Here is a 22,048-nt window from a genome sequence, read left to right as displayed (position 1 = left end):
GTTTCTTGTTTTGATACACTAAGCTTTAAGAGAAGCCGTCTATTTTCTGTTTTTCCAAACTCACTGAAATGATCTCAGGACAGCACTTGGGAAGGACTTCCCTAGACCACACAGGATTTAAGGTGGCCCTCCACCACAGCCCCTTTCCTTGACCATGGTCCTGGTAACTCCTTCTGGTTTCCATTATGCCCCCAAGTTTCCCATAAGTCCTTGATACTTGGCTGGACAGACAGCAGGCCCCAGATGGGAGGCTTGGCTCCAGCAGTGAGAACGGCCTTGTTTTCCTGCCCTAATTGGCTAGACTAAAACACCCCCCCCAAAATAAAGGTTTTTCTCATCAAAACACAAAGGACAGAGGGAAAAACAAGATAAAATAACATTGACATGAAACTGCCTACTTCACCCTTCCTACAGGATAAGCTCTTCTCAGACAGCAGTCACAGCGGAGAGTTTTTGTGTGTAATAGAAAGTGCCCTGGCAATCATGCAGGAACATATTTTAATGACTCCTAAAAAAAAAAACCCTTACAGAGCAGAATGATGATATACAATTACAAGCTATGAAAGACAACAAGTGGTTTGAAACTGTTCCTTGCTATGCAACTCTCAGAGAGTGCAGCGTGTCGGAGAGACAGTCAGTAGCAACACACAACTGCGGAAGTTGACAAAGCAGACTGGTTTCCTTGCTTTTTATGAAACAAAGCTACCCAATTCTCAAATTAACACTGCAAGCCGAACTTTTCTGTGTGCTTTGTATGAGGAGGGTACTGATGTGAGAGTGATTTCTTTCTAATCTGTTGCTTTCATTGGTTAATTAATAAAGAAACTACCTAGGCCCATTTGATAGGCCAACCCTTAGGTGGGTGGAGTAAACAGAACAGAATACTGGGAGAAAGAAGCCGAGTCAGGAGTCACCATGATTCTCCCACTGGACACAGACGCAGGTTAAGTTCTTCCCTGGTAAGCCAGCTCGTGGGTTACACAGAATATTAGAAATGGGTTAGATCAATATGTAAGAGATAGCCAATAAGAGGCTGGAACTAATGGGCCAGGCAGTGTTTAAAAGAATACAGTTTCCGTGTAATTATTTCGGGGCATAAGCTAGCCATGCTGGCGGCCGGGTGCCGGGGATGCAGCCCCGCCGCTCATCGCTACAGGGTACAAGGTTTCTTCTGCTTTTTATTAAAAATAAATAAATAACCCTTCTTAAACGTCCAGGGAGCCAAGCATGGTTCAGTCCTGTTATCTTGGCACAAAGGACCTAAGGCAGAAGAACGGAAGGTTCAAAGTCAGCCTGGACAACCCTTCCTTAAAATAAATAAATAAGTCAATTAATTAATTGAAAGGTAAACGGCTCTCAAACATATTAACTCACTAGCCAATACCAAGCAACTTGGACTTCTAATTAAATATTAGACTTCCTAATTTGGAAACATAAACTCCACACTTCTTCTGAGCATTTGATACAGTTCACTGCACAGTCTCCCAGGCAAGAAACCACAGCACCCATAACAATTTTCTAAGCCTCCATCTCTAAACAGTCCCCTCAAAGAACCTCACCAATCTTGCTGCAAACACTTCCATGATATGCACGGTCCCTCAAGTAAATCAGCGTAAGTGTCCTTTAGTAGAAAAACCTTGGCTCTCCTGAACTCTGGCTTATACAGTTTTGTTTTTTAAATGCTTTTAAAATTTCCAGTGCACATTTGAAAAAAAATATCATAAAACATGTCTTGTTTTCTTTTGGAAAACAGTTCCAACGGGCAATAACAATCACAAGGCCTCCCTGATAATGTATTTCTTACGTATTTGCCTACTTTGTCTTACACGTTTGCAGTGGGGAGTTTGGTTTGTTTTGTTTGTCTCGTCCAACCTCATGAAACCGCATATCATTCTATAAGGGGTATTTGTGGGGATATTCAAAATGAGGAAATTACTAGGAAGTTCCCATCTGTCAGAGAGAAACTACGCTACTGATGAATGGCCACAAAAAAACAGATACCAAGTTCATGTAACAGAGGGTGCCTATTGCTAACCCCCAAATTCAATGTTCAGACAAGCCAAAAAAAAAACCTAGTCACGGGGGGGGGGGCAAACCCAGAACACCTGACTCTTTCAGCGCAGGACACATCACGGAGGCCAGTGGCGTTGGCAAGGGTACTTCCCTGGGCCAGCCTTCCCTTCCACTAAGCCATGACCTCACAACCCTTCCTCCAGCCAATAATTTTATGCCGGGCATTGTGCTAAGGAACAATGGTTCCTGGCAGACGGAGCGTCTGATTGGGTGAGAGAGATGCATGCTCTTCACCTGAGAGATATCCTCACCTGAGTGCGATCCTCCCGAGAGCAGCAGGTGGGGCAGCCTGAGACCTGGGTAATGTTCTTGGTAGAGCTACCTCTACCGTTCGCCAAGTTCAGAGCAAGAGTAGACATGAAGGCCTATATCCATATCTAAATATTTCAAGGCTGTATATTAAGCCAACAAATGTTCCTGTTTTCCTGTCTTCAGCATGGAAGACAAGGTCAGAACCGATTACTCTAGCCAGAACATAGAGGCTCTAAATAGACAGCAGGTACTCTCCTCTCTCCACTCAAGCTCTCTCTACCCAACGGCACAGGGACCTCCCCTCTTCCTAACTGTGGCCTTCATTGAGCTCGTCTGTGCTTCCTGAAATAACTGCCCATGAGAAATCCCTTGGGCCTAAGAAACTGCACAGTGTTTCTCAGATTATGGTCAGACACCCTATGAAGACACCCAAGCAAGCTTCAGAAGCCGGCGTGAAGCTTCTCATTGGGAAAATCCTGTACCCAAGGTAGCTAGATGGTGGTCCAGAAGGCAGGATCTAGGTCTCGGTGAATGCACTATTAGTCCCTGTGAGGACAGAAAGATCAAAGAGACCAGAGGAAGGGAAGAGTCAACTCTGAGACTAGTAATGAGCTCAGAAAGTTTAGTGGTAAATGAGATGCCTTAGTGTCAGCCCAGCAACGGGTAGAAAGGGGACTAGAGAAGGAAATCTACTGTCCAAGGCTATCACAAGACCCCTCCCCAGCCACCCTCATGCCTAGTCCATCCAGACATCCCATTGGTCAATGGCAGCAAAAGCGAGGAAAGGAAGAAGCCAGCACTCTGCTAATGGGTGTGGTGTCCCCTGGAGTAGCAATGGTCACAGCCCAGAGGGATCCCATGGAGAAAAGGAAAAGTAGCCGAGAACTGACCTCCATTAAGAGGAGAGGGAGGGGGAGAGGAGTGGGGGGACAGGGAGAGGAGTAGGAGGAGGGGGAGGGAAATGGGAGGCTGGGAGGAGGTGGAATTTTTTTTTTCAATAAAAATAAATAAATAAATAAATAAATAAATAAATAAATAAAAAATACTTACTCAAGGACAGCCCAATAACCTCAAAAGGAAAACAGTACAAACCCAAAACACCTAAGCAGCAGCATTTTGCTGTTTTTTTAACTTTATATGCACAGACGTTTGTTCCTGAACATGCTTGCCACAGCCTTCTATCCACCTCATTTAGTCCTCAACTTCACCAGCCATTATTACTAGCCAGTTTTATAAGGATTTTATTTTATTTTTAGTTACGTGTGTATGAGTATGGGGGGGGAGCAAAAATGCACCCACGGTGGCAGGAATAGGATGTCAGATCCGCTGGCATCCCTGGAGAGAGAGAAAACAAACTTTTGAAAGTTGCCCTTTGACCTCCACGTGCACCGCCATGTAGACCCCACATACGCATGTACACGTCATACAGGCGGTTGTGAATCACCTAATATGGGTGATTGGAACTGTACCCAGGTCTTCTGCAAGGGGAGTATGCACGCTTAGCCACTGAGCCATCTCTCTGGCTCCATGACCCCACCATCTTCAAGCAGAAATAAACAAAACCCTGAGCCCCCAGAGAGTACACAAGTTACTGCAAAGCACAAACCTAGAAGGCCCCCAAACGTGCACAGTGCTGCGTGAATCTGCAAAACGACAGCCGCTCTAGTTCCACTCCCAAGGCCTGGTCTTGGGCATCAACCGAGCAAATGTTCAGCCGTGGCTCTACGGTGTTTAAAACAGGATTTGAACCGACAATAACAATATCAAAATATCATAACAACCCCACTTTATAGTTTAAGAAAAGAACTTCAAGGGTCAAGTAGATGGCTCATCAAGTGAAAACAATTGCCACACACATCCGATGTCCTGAGTTTGGATTCCCATCCCAGCCTGGAAGGAGAAAACAAGCTTCTGGATTGGTCTCTCACCTCCACATAGGCTCTGTGTTAAATATACCCCGCATAAACACATACGCATCACACATGCAGCAGCAACAATAATAACAGGCAAAGTCAAAATAGCTTTTAAGGTCATCGTGTGCGAGTGCCTGCATGTGTGTATGGTGTGCGAGCATGGGCACAGGTGTGCCACACGGGACGTGCGGAGGTCAGAGGACAATTCTCCAGTCAGAGCTCTCCGTCTCCCGAGGCTGAACTCGGGCTGTCAGGCTCACAGGGCAGGTGTACTTACCTGCGGAACCGTCGCACCAGCCCCAAAAGTTATTTTTAATATACCAAGCCAGCTTTCAGAAGGAACGCTCAAAATAGCAGTCGATGAAAGAGAAAACAAAGAAACCAGACAACTAGTAAAAAAAAAAAAAGACACTATTTTGAAAAGACAAAGTAGACAAACACAGACAAAAACAGTCCTTTTTTAGTAAGAAGTAAAACACAGATAAGATACATTTAAGATGAGGAAGGGGACAGAATTGCTAATTCAGTATTACAATCATTGTGGAGTGCTCTACCAAGAAATTATTGCATACAGATGTGCGTATATACACATGCACTGTGCTGCTGAGATTGCATACAGATGTGCGTATATACACATGCACTGTGCTGCTGAGATTGCATACAGATGTGCATATATACATATGCACTGTGCTGCTGAGAATAATAAAGGTAAAAGGTAAAGAAACAGGGATGCGTTGCCAACACAACCGTCAGAGAACACAGATACACTGTAAGTCAGAAGGAAGGGCCTGACACAGGCTGAGCATCTTCCACTGAAGAGGGACACAAAGAGACAGCGTGACAACATGGACCTCCGAGAAGAAGCATTCCAAGCTTAAAAAAAAACTCAAAAGTTAAAAACATTGCATAGACCAAAACATTTGAGAGTTTCGAAAAGTATCTTTAAGAAACAGAAATTCTCCAAAAATTCTAATTGGTTTCACAGATGAATTCCACCAATCCTTGAAAGAACATATAACCCCCATATAAAAAGTCTAGAGGCCTGATGACCCCTGTATGGAAAGACTGAGCATTTAGGAGACACACAGGATCTGTGTTAGTTAGGGTTTTATTGCTATGAAGAGACACCATGACCACGGAAGCTCTTATAAATGAAAACATTTAACTGGGCTGGCTTACAGTTCAGAGGTTTCATCCCTTATTATCATTGCTGGAAGCACGCTGGCGGAGACGGTGCCTGGAAGGAGCTGAGAGTTCTACATCTGGATCCCCAGGCAGCAGGAAGTGACAGCCACACTGAGCAGGGCTTGAGCATCTGAGACCTCAAAGCCCACCCCCAGTGACATGCTTCCTCCAACAAATTCATAGCTACTCCAGCAAGGCCACACCCCCTAGTAGAGCCACTCCCTATGGGGGCCGAGTTATTCAAACTACCACAGTATCTGAGCATCTTGTGTGAAAGCCAATCAGACAAGGCTAAATATAGACTCTGTTTCCCAGGTTTATCCTGTGTGCGGGACATACCTGCTTCATAGACAGATGGTCTCCATGGCTCAGTCCTCTGGGTATTAACTTCATGACTGCTAGTATCACCAGATACTCGTGTGTGTGTGTGTTTGTGTGTGTTTGTGTCTGAGTATGTGTGTGCCGGTGTATGTGTGTGTCTGTGCGTGTGTCTGTGTATGTGTGTGTCTATGTCTGTGTGTGTGTCTGTGTATGTGTGTGTCTAGGTATGTGTGTGTCTGTGTGTGTGTGTATGTATGTATGTATGTCTGTGTCTGATGTCTATCTCTTTGTGTGTCTTTGTCTCTGTGTGTATCTATGTGTGTATGTGTCTGTGTGTATCTGTGTCTGTGTGTGTATAAACATTACTTAATGCTTACTTAAACTGACCACACTAAAAGACAAATGTGCTACTGAATCACCTCCCGAGCTCTAAAATTCATATCACTACCAGAACTGGAAAACCCATATCACTTGCCAGATTAAGTGAATTGCTTAACTAATACAACTTGGAAAATGGCTATCAGAATGCTACCTAAGAGTAGCTCACAGAGTGCCAGCATCTGCTGCTGGACCATGGGTGAATTACTTGAGAAACATTTTACAGGCCAGGCTCAAGGATGAGTCCAGGTGCAAAAGACTTTTTTTTTTTTTTTTTGGTTTTTCGAGACAGGGTTTCTCTGTGGTTTTGGAGCCTGTCCTGGAACTAGCTCTGTAGACCAGGCTGGTCTCGAACTCACAGAGATCCGCCTGCCTCTGCCTCCTGAGTGCTGGGATTAAAGGCGTGCGCCACCACCGCCCGGCTTGCAAAAGACTTTTAAACACAACATCAGAAAATCTTTCAAAGAACAGTTTAGCGTGACAAAGGCGATCTTATTACAGGAATAAAAGGAATATTGAAACAGCTTCCAGAATTGTACTCCAGACATAAATGGAATAAACCCTCCCCCCTCCCCCACGTTGCTTTGGGTCGATGGGTTTTATCACGCCAATAGAAACCACAAGGCTATCAATAGCGACGAGGTTAAAAAAAAAAAGCCTGACCCAGGAAACACAGCACCTTACTCCAAGTCGGTTTTCAATCCAGAGCCACCGTTGGGTTAACACAAGATCCCCTTAGGAAAGCAAGCACGTTCTATTTAAAACAACTCACTCCAAATCGCATGTGGGCAAACATTACGCCCAACCGAAAGGTCACAATTAGGAAGGAGGACAGCAAGCTGTGAGGCGCATCCCTCCAGCAGGAGGACCTTTATCCCAGTAAGGAAAGAGTCAACTCACTGTTTCTGCTGCCAGCCCATCCTCAGAGGGTTGGGGACACTCCACAGAAGAGTTGGTCCAGGCAATCTTCTCGCGTGACGCAGCCACGCAGTTCTGATCCCGGTGAGCACTGGAAATCTGATTTGATCTTGAAAACAGCCCTGGGAAACGGTGACGGGCGCGAGTGTCTTAAACAGTGTTTGCTTTCGCTATTTCTACAATTTATGTATTGGGGGAAATAACTGGGCCACTTGACACAGGTATTTTTATCCCCGAGCAGGGCTCTAAAAGAACGCCGCTGTCTGAAACATGGAAGGAGGCATGCACGCACGACTTCTTCTCCCTTGACCTATTTTTACTAACCTGTTTTCTACCCCTTCGCCACAACAGCACGGTGCAGGAAAGAACCATTAGTGGACCTGCTTGTGTGTGCCCACCCAATGTGTAAGCACACTAAAGAGAAGTTGAACGTCTCCACCCCGGGCACGGCTAGAATCTGAGCCACTGAATATTTTCTTCAAGATCACGATTTCAGAGCTGGCAAAAGAGAGCTACTGGGTTCTCCCTGGAACTCATGGGCTGGGAGGGCTGACTTTCAAAGTTCTGGGGACTATAAAAAGCTCCAGTGTTCGCAGAGAGTTCTGTGTAGGATGAGTAGGTGGGGGTATAATAAGAAAGAACAGTATTTTGGTCCTTGGGCAGATTTTATTCCTTCATCCCAGCCTCCCACGGAGATGGGTGAAGATGTGCAAACCATGCCAGAATGCCCCCCAGCCTCCTGCTTCCGTACTTCTGCCTGCCGCCCTCAGTCCCTGCGGGCGTCCACGTAGAGGTGGGTGCTCTCCTTTCTTCCCCCCTTCTCGTTACCCTCTTCCTCCTTCCTAAAGAGAGCTTCGGTGTCTCCTAGAGCATGTCCCCTTATGAGTATTTCACCTGGCGCATTCAACATAACCACAATCATTACCCTATAAAGCGTAGAGCTACCAAACTCGAGACAATACAACAGGGAACGCTGAAATCAGCCTCCAACAGGGAACGCTGAAATCAGCCTCCAGCTCAATCCGTGAAAATAAAAATGGTTTAAGTGAGACCGTGGTTTTTCTTTTAACAGATGACATTAATCGTCATACTTCATAAAAAAAAACTTTCAATCCCTCAAAACTAAAACCACGAGTTTTTGTTTTCATAATTACTTTCCACAAACATGAGTATTATTATAAGCATATTTTTAAAACTTAACTATCTTTTGTATTATGTGATCAAAAGCCTAAAAGAGCTTCTGAACAAACATTTTTAATTATTGTGCAGCACTGATTTTTAAATTAATAGCATGAAACGAATGTAACCCTGGCATCACCCCTCTCTGCATTATGCCCACAAATACTTAGTAGGGAAGATTCTAAGGGCTTCTCCCCCACTCCTTTTGGAAACCTCCAGAAATCACACTTCGTATTTGATCAACGGTGATGGGGCGTAGTAACTAAGCTATTCCTGGAATCCTAAAATGTCAAACTACTAAACATAAAACCACAAGAACTACAGATACAATTAAACAAGAAAACATCAATCACTATTGTCATCCATTTTTCTAGAACTATTAAAAGAGAAATCAACTCTGAATTAAGATTGAAGACCCTGCTGCTTTGTAGAGGGGTAAATTAATTCCACTCTCCGCCCTCAAGTCCCTGGATCAAGTCACCCTATTCATCCAGCAAACATGAGGGCCATCTGGACACCCAACTCAAAGGGAGGAGCTGAAAATTCAGAGAACAGAGCAGAAATAAGCCACGATCTGCCTCATGGTTTGGGTTAAGCAGGTAAGCACATAAGTGCTTGGCTGTACAAACTCCGACGGAAGAGACAAACAGAAACGAGAGAGTATTTCAGAACAAGAAAGACACCAGATTATTGCATTATTAGCATCCCATGGTAAAACTGTGTGACCCAAAGGCTGAGCTCCAAGAGGCAGGAGGCAGTCAAGGTGGATAGAACAAAGACATTTCTAGGGACCAGAAAAGGAAACAAAACTTCACTCAACATACGCTTTAGCACTCATGGTGGCAGAGGCTATGACATCCCTTGTGAGGCAACCTGAGGGATTCTCTTTAACGGTGTCCCTCGCAAATGCTAACCATTGACAGAATATTCTAATGCACAACTCTGTACCAACATTAGCAGCCAAAGGGACCAGGCAGGTGAGGACAACTAATGAAGTCATTTGTCAGTCCTGGGTGAGAGACGGGGACCGTGGGGTCTGGAAACCGCAGGGAGTAACTAACACCCAGGGATGAAGGTCATGGAAAGCTAAATGCACAGGACTTTTGTCTGTTGGTTTTGTTAAAGACATTCAACGGGATGGACAGAAGACTCAGCAGTGGACAGCACACTCGGCTCTTCCAGAAGACCCTAACTCAATTCCCAACACCCATACAGGCAGCTCACAGTCATCTGTAACTCCAACCTCAGAGTGATTGGACTCTTCGGGCCTCTGGGTACCGCCATTCATGTGCACAGATGTATACGCAGACATGCGACATAGCAACATACATACATTAAAAACAAGGTTTAAAATCTAAAAACAAAAGTAAAATATCTGAGCTTTTTTTTTCTTTCTCGTTGAACTCTCCAGGCTGTTAAGATTATGTGAGGCATGGCTTCTTTCAGGTATCCCCTCTGTGTGAGTGGTACTTCTGTCATGGGTACTGGTGGGAGGGCGGGGAACAAAAGCAAACCTAGAACACTGTTTCCTGGACAACATACCCTGTGAGAAGCACCATCATTAGTGCAAGCTTCATGATGCTCATAAACAAGACGGCAGCTCACCGACGGTTCACATCCTGATGTGCAAATATAATAGAAGGGATGGCAATTTCACTAAAACGACCGCTTTAAGTGTATTCTAGATCAGCGAAATTATGGGCACAGCAACAAGTCTCTATTGTCTTTTCACATCCTTTTAAAGAACACGCGTAGATGTTTTTAAGTTGTGACTTTATAATTTCTCTTTTTTTCTCTTCATTTGGTCTTTGTGTTGTTGGAATGTAGCTCGTGCACCAATTTCTAACATTAAAGGATTCGAGCTCACATTGTGTCTGAGTTCTTACCACCTTCTACTAATTCATGCTAACAGCCCCCTTGCCATGAGAATTTGGAGTTTAAAAAGGAAAATCCAATCCTCCACGCATGATTTGAGAAACAGTACTCTACCCTAGATTTACAGAAACCTTCCCAGGGTTGTGCGATTATAGCTTTCCTTGGGTCCATATTTCCCCAAATTCAAGATGTGTTGCTTGGTAACAGACTAAAGTTAAAGATACTGTATCCAACAAGAACAAAGTCATAGGCATCTGTTCATCATAAAGCGTGGGTCCTTTACCAAGCACCAGGTAAGCCATGTATAGGCATACAGCCAATTCCTCACAGATTTACAACTGGGTAGCTACCACGATGAAATGGAGCCATGGATTAAACTCAACCAAAGACACATTTATTACCCAGCAAGCACCAAACGTTTCATAACTTAAGGCAGTCCCGACTGTTCCTCGGTTACTTTCAACTACCAAATATGACAGTTAATAATGTCACCTTGACAGTTTCTAGAATCACCCAGGAGAAGCACTGGGCACGCCTGTGAAGGCCCGTGATTTCCTTCATTAGGTCAGTCGAGGTGGGAAGACCCACCTCTCTTGGCAGAGCTTCTCCCTGGGCTGGGTGAGGGGAGAGAGGAGAGCAGTCACCTGCTCTGCTCCTCAAGGGCAGATGCGACGTGACAACCAGCCTCAAGCCCCTGCCTCTGTCTCCCTTGACATGACGGACTGAACTCCAAAGCTCTAAGCCCCGATGAACACTCCTCTCACCCGTAAGTAGCTTTAGTCAGGGGTAATCAATCCATCATCGCAACAGGAGGAGTAACCGAGACATCTCCTAACCCGCGGACTCAGTCCCAGGGAGACGCCAGGGTGTCCTGGTGACAGGACAAGCCATCGTCCTCGGGACAGTGGCCCATTGGTCACCTGGCCTTCCTTCCATGCTTCATACACACAATCTTTTCACACTCATTTCACAGATGAAAATGCTTTCTCAATATCACTGAGGTTAATTCAATTCTCTAAGATAGGTCTATCATGATATTTTAAGTTCTAGATAATCATGAGTAATGTATTAATTCTTGACTGGGATGCTTGAGACCATAACCAAAGATGAAATATATATATTTATATTTAATAATAAATATATTTATATCTAATAACAAATATAATAAATATGTTTTATATAATAATGAATATAATAAATATATATTTACATATAATAATAAAGAAGAAGAAAACAAGGTGAGGAGTCCACGATTTTACTATGGTACCTCTCAAACTAAATCGTCAAACCTGCCATGTAAAACTCACATTCCAATAATTCTGAAACAAACTCTGTGAAAGACAGGATGCCATTAATACACTGCCGACACTTGCTAACTTTTCCATTTTAACAAGAAAGCAGAGATTTGGCTGAGAGCCTTCAGCAACTCTCAGGATCCAACTGGAGATCACGCCGTGGTTTTCTGCTCCATGTGACGCCTGTGACTGCTGGCTTCTCTTTAATCATGCAAGAGGACGAAGAGAAACAAATTTCCTTAAGGGAAGTGAAAACGAGCCACATCATCAAAGAAGAATCGGCCCTGGGCTGAAACGTAAGGCCATTGTTCTGTCCTAAGTTAGGACACTCCTATTGTTTCCAGTCACCTCCAGCCTCGACTCCCCAAATCTCAGGGTATGGCAGGTCACCAGAGACTAGGGAGGGGACCGATCGCCATGGCTAAAGGCTCATAATATCTTGCCATTTTAACCCAAAGCACCTCCCAAGAACAAAACCTCACGGGATAGTCTCTCAACAAAGGCAATCGCCTCTGTTTGGTATTCCTTCGTGAACGTGTGATTTACAGTTCAGGCTTACTTTACTGTTTGCACTAATCAAACCTTCCTAACCTAAAACAGAAAGGGAGCCCTTAGACACATAGAGGGGGTAATACGAAGAAAGATGGAAATCAACTGCAAAAACACAGCCCTTGGGCTTCTTGCCGTTTTTCTGCTTTTAATTCTTTGGATTACCTTTGTTGGTCTTGTGTAATCCTTTCTAGCCCAAAGTACTACTTTTATTTAAGCAGAAATTAATTATAGAAATGTATGCTTCAGTGTATTAAAAGAATGGGATGCTGGGCATGTGTTTCTGGGAAGGCAGGCTTAGTGTGGGAGGTCCTTCTGTCTATGTGCTGCTTTTATTGGTTAATAAATAAAGAAACTGCTTTGAGCCAATAGCAGAGCAGGGCATAACAGAGCTAGGCAGGGCAAACTACACTGAATGCTGGGAGAAAGAAGGCGGAGTTAGAGAGAAGCTATGTAGCCCTGCCATAGACAGACACCGGAACTTGACCCTGTAAGCCACAGCCTTGTGGCAATATACAGATTAATGGAGATGGGTTAATTTAAGATAGGAGTTAGGCAGAACTACGCGTTAAGCTATTGGCCAAACAGTACTGTATATGATATGGTCTCTGTGTGACTATTTCAGTGCTGAGCAGCTGGGAACAAACAAGTGTTGTAAAGCAAATAAAAGGCCAGAGGTTCCGAGAGCGGGGATGATGGGTACCAAGCTCGTAAGCACATGGGAGCTATGACTAATTTAAAATGTATGGTCTGGAAATAGCTGTCAACGAAACCATTCCTGGCTATAGTTCTCTCTGTATGGCGAGCTGTGGGCCCGCCTAAGGAAGCAGAAAAAGCACCTTCTGGTTCTCAAGTGTTGTACACACATGGCGTATGCTGTGTCCATGCAGGTGGATAGGACACTGTTGGAGGGGGGAGGGCAGGTCTGAGTTATTGAGGAAACAAGAGACAAGGCACCAAGGAACTGGGGACCTTAAGGGTCCTACATCCTTTGGTCCCATGTTAATAGCTTTGAACACACGCCTTGACGGCTTAGCTCTTGTTAGTTTGTCCCAAGCTTCTCATTATTTCCCCTCGTATTAGACTCTGATGTCTCTGCAGAGGCTTTTCATTATTGTGTCCTTGTTTTCCCCCTGTGGTGGAGCTGAGAATCAAACCCGAGCCCTGGGCATGCTGGGCTACCCTCTGCAGGGAGGTACAGCCTGTGGTGGAGCTGAGAATCAAACCAACAGAAGAACCTGATAGTGGTCATGCATAACCAAGATGGCTTATGTCAGACTGTAAACTTGACCTTCCCATGACTGTCATCTATCAATGTCTCACAGTTACAGAGGAAGGTTAGCAGGAAAAGGGAAAAGCAATCCAGTTTCGAATAACATTCAGCGCGTGCAAAAGAGAACAGAAAAGAAATAGCTCACCAAGCGTAAGACACAGATTATCTATAAGGTCAGAAACAAAATACACTGTAACCAGGAGGAGAGTACTAGCTCACTGTGGCTGGGGGGACTCTCGAACAGGGTGGTGTTCAAAGCTGGGGAAAAGGCGCCCATCGAAAAAGGCCTCCATTTTGCTCCATTTTCTTACAAGATCCCAGCGGCACATAATCAGAGTGAGCAGAGTAAACAAGGTGCTCATGTCATCTCCACAGTCTAGGGTGACAGAGACCACTCCATTTTACACGTGAAGAGCTGAAGCCCTGCTGTGGGTACGGTGACAACGGGCCTCAGTTCTGAAAACCAGTGAGCGGCAAACCGGCGAGCGGCAAACCGGCACCAGAGCCTGCTCACCCCGAAGCATCCCCCTCGGTGTAGCTCAGCTCCCCTTCACTGCATCCCCCCTCTGCAAAGGGACTGAAGAGAAAATGTGGCACCCGTCGCTAAGGCAAATCTGACTTTATTCAGAAAACGTCTGACAGAAAACAGGCTTCAAAAAACTCCCTCTTGGTCATGTTTAGAAACACGCAGGAATCTGGCTACCTCACTTCCAACCCAATGCACCATATAGGGGCTCACACTCTGGGACTGAGGGACGTGAAGGCCACTGAAACCTCGAGAAAACTTCCGCGAGAGCCCAATTTTACCCAATGTTGAATAATTTAAGACAGTGTTTTGTATTAAAGCAAAACACGTATTACACAGAGAATACTACATCTGCATGAAATTTTGTAAATAAAACATTTCAGGGAAACTTTAAACTTGCAGAAAAAACACGCAACCCAGAGCATGGGAGTGCATGCCCAGGAGTGGTTCGGAAGGGGGGGGGAGGCTAAGCAGGGGGCGGGGTTAAACAACGGAGGAGGGGCTAAACAAGCTCTGGAAAGTTTTATTAAAGGCGGTACTTTTCACTTTTCAGCTCCAGCATGCCTCTCACACAGTGGTTCTCAACCTTCCTGAAGCTGCAACCCTTTAATACAGTTTCTCAGGCTGTGTTGACCCCCAGCCACAAAATTTTTTTCGTTGCGATTTCATAACCGCAACTTTGCTACTGTGAGGAATTCTAACATAAATATCTGGTATGCAACCCCCGAGAAAGGGTCGTTCAACCCCAAAGAGGCTTCAAACCCATGGGAGGAGAACCACTTCTCTGATGGTACTGAACGACTTGCATCAATAATAGCCAGGTGCATCTTCAGCACTGTCTGGCCCACCATCCCCAGCTCCATATTTCCCTCACCACAGTGACGGACACAAGTTTCACCAACATGGCAGAACACTTGGTTTCAAATGTCTACAAAGTAGGGAAGATGTTGGAGACACCAATGTCACTTTGCCAGGTCTGCTCGTCTTCAGGGTCTACCGGCACCTACCCTGGTGCATCCTTTTTGTTTGCTTTCCTAACAATCTGAGGCCAGCACGGGTCAGCACTGGTTGACTTTTTCAACGCTTCTGCAGCTACAGTCTCCCCGAGAGCAGCTGCTAAGACGGTTGTGGAGTAAAAGACATCAGTGAAAGATTTTGTAAAATACAATAAAAGACTTTCGAAAGAGTTTACAAAACGTATCAAATTATTTTTATGGATAAAATTGCACAAAGTGTCATGTGAACTCTTTGACATGAGCTCAAAGACATGACAAGCAGCTGGTATCCTCTCGAGAATTTTGACTTTTTAAAAATACAGGAGGGAGGGCCAGAGGTGTCTCAGATAAAAGTGCTTGCTACACACACTTGGAAAACTGAACTTGATCTTCCAAACGCACATGGTAAAAGGAGACCCAAGTCCTGAAAGTTGATCCCAAGCCTTCAGGCAAACAGCATTGCACAAACACACAGACACACACCACCACCACCACCCCAATAATAAAAGTTAAATTACATTTAAACATAAGGCTTCCTTTTGTTTCTGGAGGCTGTGAAGGATTAAGCCATTTTGATCTCAAGCTTCATGCCGATTCTCTAGAAACTGAGTCCCACAGCAACTCAAATGGCCGGGGCTGAAGTGATGGCAATTATAACGGTGGTGCTAATCTAGACTGGTGTTTCTCTGTGTGAAACCAGGAGCTTCCCTAAATAAACACAGCCTGGATCTTCAAGTTCATGCCTTTAATTGACTCGATTATACGAATGTAGAGATACTGCCATACAAGTAATTAAATACTAAGTTAATACTAGCGCCTATGTTCTTTTGGAGATGTAGTAAGAACAGCCTCTCCCACTTAAAATTAAGTGAACTTAATTTAAACTTAAAAGGGATCTGCTTTTCATTGTTTTTTAAAGTTAGTCATGTCTAAAAGCTGACAGACTTTCAAAGTCAGTGCTGAAGGCTTGCTGGCCGCATCACTGGAGCTAGAACCCTGATGTCTTAGAACGATCACCCCAGGCTCCAGAACACGATGCCCTGTCAAAATAAGCGACCAAACAAAGCATAAAAGAAGGCTTCTCTATTGTGCAAGCCCGAGGCTTTGCCAGAGCATCTCTGCTATTGTTCTGTGTGCTCTCCATCAGAGCAGGGGGAGTCGCGTGGTCATGCCTGCTGCGTTTCCTGATCCCAGCACTGCGAAAGAGACAACTCCACATCCTTCTAACATCCCACCCTCCAGCACTCCGAGTTCACTATTTAAAAATATCACTCAAAGTCTTAGGCAAACATGAAGGATGGCAGTTAAGTGTCTAAAAATTCTGTGGCTTTCTCTCTCTTCTCGGGTTCAATGAAATACCTCCCAAACTTTCGAGTGAAACTTTGTTTATCTGGGCAGGGAGTTGTAATCACCCAGAAACGGAAGGGAAAAAAAAAAAGAATTGAGCTAAGAAGAGTGATTCTGACCACGCTGCTCAGAATAGTGTCCTCAGAAACAAACGGAATGAAGATGAGGGCTGTAACCACTCAAAGCAAGCACACCGTGTGGAACAGTGCCCTGCACCTAAATAAACTGTAGCATGGGCAGGAGAACAGGCTGGTACTTTCTGAGCAGAACCGTCCAGCTGGGCACTGAAGCACCATCCTTCATGAAGCATGCCCAGCTGAGCACCCAAAGGACTGAGGACCATCCTTCATGGAGCATGTCCCATGATGCCAAAAGGGACCAGAAATGAACCTTCAGGAGAATATCACTGCACATCCATAAAAGAAATCTAGCTCTCCGTATTTTATTGTACTTACTTAAAGTAATACTAGTAAGGAGATGCCAGGCAGTGGTGGCACACACCTCTAATCCCAGCACTTGGGAGGCAGAGGCAGGCTGATTTCTGTGAGTTCCAGGCCAGCCTGATCTACAGATTAAGTTCCAGGACAGCCAGGGCTACACAGAAAAAGACTATCTTGGAAAACCAAGAACGGGGGGGGGATATAAAACCTCCTCAAAACCCACCCCCAAACTTAAGAAGACCTTCATCACACAGACAAATATAATCAAGGATAATTCTCTGAAAACGCCGTGTGAAGTGGACTCTCACCACAGAACAGGTGTAAGCAGTATTTGGACTCTACACTACTCTATGTGGTAACATTGGGAGCTTGGAGAATAAATTGCCTGAATAAGAGTCACTACCAAACATTAAGAGTTTACACAGACTTGAGTCCTCTTCGTTTTCCAGTAAGGATTCGAGGTCTGTATCAAGAAGTATTGCCACGCTGTATGGCAGGGATGTCAAAGAGGAAAGGGAGATATATAAGTTCTACAACCAATGCTTCCTTAAAATCTGAAGAAAATCACGGATTCGCCAAACGCATTCAACAGGGTAAGTCAAGTGATAAGCTCTTGCAAGCAAACAGACTTGCAAGAAAGTCTTCTTAGGAAGTTTGCAAGAAACAGTCTAAAGAAAATATACATTAAGAGGTGTCTGTGTCCTCTGCCTGGTATTTGTCCCTGCAGAAATGTATTGTGAGTCTCCAAAAGAAGGCCATCTAAATCCATTCACTTGAATGTTTTCTGCAAGCAAAAACTTCTTTTGTATTTTAAATAAACATAAGATTACAACAGGCTATATTACCCATTTCTCAGATATGTGTACTTTTGGAAATCCCTAAATCAGCATGATATCGGATCAGTTTTACTTCACCACGCTGTGATCAGGACATTTTAGAAAAAAAAAATGGTGAATGAATTACCCTTATTTTCAAAAATAACGAGACTTTATTATTATAAAATGATGCCCAAGATGTATTTGGTCTTCCGTTGTGTTTCAATATGTTATTTTATGCGCACATGTGACTTTACTTTCTAAAACTTTGGTGTCAAATGTAGAAATCTGTGCCCATAGCATTGCAAATATTGTTTAAATGTGCATCATAAGTAAAATATCAATATTTCATTTTTTGAAAAAGAAATACGTTCGTGTCTGAGAGTGGACTTCAGTTATACAAGTACAGGTTCAGCGTGCTTGAGAACGTGCAATCCCCTGCATTGCCCCACAAATGGAGGTGCAGACAAGATTCTGAGTATTGGGGGGAGGGAGATGAGGACGACTAATAGTCACCTTAGCTGTTTTTTTCAGATCCAAAGTACAGATGCCAGCTGCATAGGTTGGCCACAGCCCTACATAACCTCTATTGTACCTTAGTCCTTTTCCCCCTTAAGACTAAAACCACTAAATCTCTCTGAAACTTTTTCCTTCCATTCTGTCTCCCTTCTTTTCTTTATGTTCTTGCTTTCCTCATCAATTTCCAGGCTGAGGGGTGGAGAAGCTCCTATTCCCCGAATCTCAGCAACATCAGACTCCTCCTCATCCATGACACCAGACAGGGGATTATGAAGGTGTAATTTCAATCCCAGTTTTCCGTCAGCAACGCTTTCTTAGGCAAGTAGATCTATTACTGCTATCTTAAACCACAGTGACTTTTTTTTTTCCTGCTCAACTTATTTCACTATAAAAGCTAAGAGGGCAACGCTTAGCTGCAGGAAAAGAAGACCTCACCATCACCAGTCACGCCACTTCATTTTGCATAAGGACAAATACGAGAGTAGCCTTGCTGGAAATGACGGGCATAGCTGATCCCTGCGTGGCCGCGAGCTACCAGGGTCTGAGACTCGACCCTGGCTGTGCGCCGGGGCTTGTTTTTCTGCCCCGCATTGACTGCCGCACCAGTTCCAGAAATCTGATTTCATTTGCTTTTCCTGATCATGTGTCCGCGAAGGAGTCGCAGCGCTGCGTCCCAACCTGAATGAGATCAGACTATTTGAAATTGGTGCGCGTGACCTTTTGACATCTTTTGCAATCAGCCATTGTATCGCCTTATTTCAGAGATGTATTTCCCGGCCATAGGAAAGCATTCGTCTCGGTTAGTCTGGCTGTAAGTGAATTGCTTTAGTGGGTGTCAGGACCTCCTGGCCACGTGGTATGCGAAAAAGAATGTTTACCTTGCTTCCCGTCTTAAATCATAGACAGGGCTAAGTGCTCGTATGTCGGCCTCAATAACCAGGCAAACGTTACTAGGACAACGTACCGCGAGATCGCAATTCTCTGAGCACGAAACAACTGAGGGGAAGGGTTGTTTTCTCCCCTTGAAAGGATGCACACCTGGGAGGAGCCTTTCAGCCTCGCAAAGAGACTGAAACAACCGATCAATCTTCGCCTATTCTGCCTGGCTCTGCCGCTTCATCTCCCATAAATATCAGAAGAGAACGCGCATGTTCCAGTGAATGTAGGCCAGCTGCCGTGACGCAGGAGGGAGATTTGGGACTTGAGATATAAATTTTTCAAAGAGCTAAAAGTAGCTCCTAAGAACTGTCTTAACACAACCGCCTGCCTGCCTGAGCCTCAGCCCTCTTTGCTGCCAGACATAAAGCCTTTGGCCTGTTCTCATGCAGGGGGCGCAGGGGCCGGCTCACCACCAGCCTCAGGAGGTAGGATCAGACCCTATTCCAGTTCCCATAGAGCCTCGCACATCTATCCAGAGAAATTTAAAATGGTAAATGCGAATTAACCAAGGAGGCGCAGTCTCCGGGACTGGGCCCTTCCTTCTGGTGCAGTTTGCCCAACAAAATGATGAGGCAGAAAACAGACCATCAATAAAACAGCAGAGCACCCTGCTCCACCGCTACCCCAGCTGACCCCTAAAGAGCCACGCTTAGAGCTTCCTAACCCTTGCTTCTTGGAGCATTACCGAAGCGGGAAACAGATTTCTCAGTGTGTAGAAACTGGAGTTTCTTCCAGAAAACTTGGCTCTAGCTGAAGAAATGCAAAGTCAAGGTCTCGAGGGTCCTAGCCAGGTGTGAGCTAACTGCACTCAGCATTGTGAGAAACACACAGACTGCCCGCACCGGGCTTGCGCTGCTTCCGACAAAATGGGCAGGAAACGAGAAGATCCCAAACATGGATATTCAGAATGTTTACTCTGTAGCCCAGCAAATACACAGGCCGAAGGCACAGGCTCCAGAAATCACTGTCATGTTTCTCAAGACAACGCTGAAAGATAAAAGAGAGCTGCCGAAGACAAACTGTAAGAATATGGAATTATAAGCCTACCGCACACAAAGCCTATGTGTGAGGCTGCATCCTTAACCATTGCTTCTCTTTAAGTAACTCTCCTTTCATTCTGAATCTAACATTTCGCTTACGGGAACTTCTCATTCATTGTGAGCATGCGCGGAGAGGCATGTGGCATGAATCGTGGCTGGCTAGCCCCAGTAGGACCAGGACGCTATGAAGATCTGAATAGCCGGGCTTTGCAGGGGGCCACTGGCCTCCTCTCCAGGAGGAGAGGCCAGTGATTCAAAGTGAAGCGTAGCAGGTGAGCGGAATGATGAGACAGAAATGTTGGCTACCCATGTCATTGGTTGTGTATTTACTTGTGTGTGAGCATGCATGTATGTGTGCACGTTCCTGTATACGTGGCATGTGCATATGTTTCCACCGTGGCGTGTGTAGGGAGGTCAGAGGACAACTTGCAAGAAGTCAGCTCCCTCCTTTAACCTTAGGCTGTCAAGCTTGTGGCAAGGCCCTTGTCCGCAGGGCCATTTTGTTGACCCTGGAAGGCTTTTGGTAAATAACATTTACTTATTTATTTTATTCATTCATTTACGCGTGCAGGCATGCACAAGTGAGGGGTGGAGTGGGGACGTAAGTGTGTGATAGTATTCTTTAATGTCAAGGTCCAACTATGCCTGAGGCCAAATAGACTTAGAGCTTTCCCTTAGGAAAGTCAAAGTCCTCTTTTGACTTAAGCCGCTTTTAAGTCAATATCACATCTTGCAAAAAACATCCGCCCCCTACACACAAAATCTAATTGGCACATAAAAATCCTAATCAACGAAAAAGGAGAACTATTCTATGTAGAACTTATAACAATGCATCAGTCTAACGTAGCAACTGTATTGGTATTTACTCCCGGTGGCCGAGGCTCATCTTTTTGTGTGTGACAGCTCACCAATCCCCCTTACCACTGATCCATTCTCTCCTAAGCCCTGTTTCTGTATTCAGCCAGCCAAATGGGGCCGTAGCTCTTTGTCTGTGCTGTTACAGGGCAGCTTGAAAGTCTGCCACTCAGCAGGCATCAGATTCCCCTGCTCCCAAGTTCTTAAGGGGATGCGTCACCGGATCCCAAGCCTGAGAGTAATTGAAAACCTCTTAATAGATTATTACATTCTATAGTGCCCAAGAGGACTCATAAATCCCCTGAATTGAATGCGATGGATTCCTTTTAGTAAATTCTAGCATTAAAAATCACTACTGGAGCAAAATGACACACTCATTAGCTTCCAGGCATCAGGAGAGACTCATGCAGCTTTCAGCGAAGGAGAACACGCCGCCAGCTCTTGTATTAGTTATGTCTCTTGCTGCTGTGACCAAAATAGATGACAAGAGGCGACTTCAGAGGCAATGGAAGGAAGGAGGAGCCACTTTGGCTCACAGTTCAACAGGATACAGTCCAAGGTGGCTGCGAAGGCATGTGTAGGCACAATGACAGCCATGTGAGAGGGGCTCACATTGTGTTCACAGCGTGGAAGCAAAGAGACTCATCCTGATATTCAACTTGCCTTCTCCTTGTATTCAGTACCAGACCCCAGGCCAGGAAACAGGGCCACTCACACTTAGGGTAGGATCTTTAGATCCCAGTTAACCCAATCTAGAAACACCTACATAGACACAGCCAAGATTTACCACCTACATGGCTCTCGATCCTATCAAGGTGGCAGTGTTAACCACACAGCTCATGTTTTGACCCTAGGGTTCTGTCAGGTACCAAGCGTTGTTCCTAAGAAAAATCACAGAACAAGGCAAAAGTGTATGCATTTGGGTGTTTAGTTCCTATTACAACTGCTGGTTGTACAAATAAAGGCTTTACTATATTCCTTTCCTGTTTCCTTGTAAGCACAAATCTTGTTTATGGTTAGATTCATTGAGGATTACCGCCAGGGACACTTCCCAGCTCCTAGTCCCAATTACCCGGTTCCACGGGGAGAAGCAAACTGTCATTGTCTCCTAAGTAGTAGCATCATTTATTTATGTGTTCCCTCCACCAGCCTTTTTCCCTGGGTGACTGGGTGAGGAGCAGAGCAAGCATCTGGCAGGTAATCTAGAAGCAGGACTTGGAAGAATGTAAATAACTACACTTGCCAGAGTTCTACCCAACTATATAGTCTGTGCCTCTTTTGTTACCACGTGGCTTCAAGCATCAAGGAAAACACTGCAGGCTTTAGAAATGAGGTGTCTGGGCCAGGCATAGCGGTACTGG

The 22,048-nt window shown here is 44.9% G+C and overlaps 1 protein-coding gene across 3 annotated transcripts in view; it reads right to left on the bottom strand.

The window, feature by feature from the left end:
* Nucleotides 1-22,048, bottom strand: part of Hecw2 (HECT, C2 and WW domain containing E3 ubiquitin protein ligase 2) — a 301,655-nt gene that overhangs the window by 234,997 nt on the left and 44,610 nt on the right. Inside the window, exon 1 of one of the 3 annotated variants that reach the window (XM_075956460.1) lies at nt 7,023-7,098. The exons of the other annotated variants lie outside the window; for them this stretch is intronic. The gene's annotated coding sequence lies outside the window, so the exon portion shown is untranslated. Of the gene's footprint in view, nt 1-7,022; nt 7,099-22,048 lie in introns of those variants that run through there. 3 annotated transcript variants of the gene reach the window in all.

Source organism: Microtus pennsylvanicus, chromosome 22 (genome assembly GCF_037038515.1).
Source record: "Microtus pennsylvanicus isolate mMicPen1 chromosome 22, mMicPen1.hap1, whole genome shotgun sequence".
In the NCBI taxonomy this organism is placed as follows: domain Eukaryota; kingdom Metazoa; phylum Chordata; class Mammalia; order Rodentia; family Cricetidae; genus Microtus; species Microtus pennsylvanicus.
The sequence above is the reverse complement of the archived record's forward strand: the minus strand, read 5'-3'. Positions and strand labels throughout refer to the sequence as shown.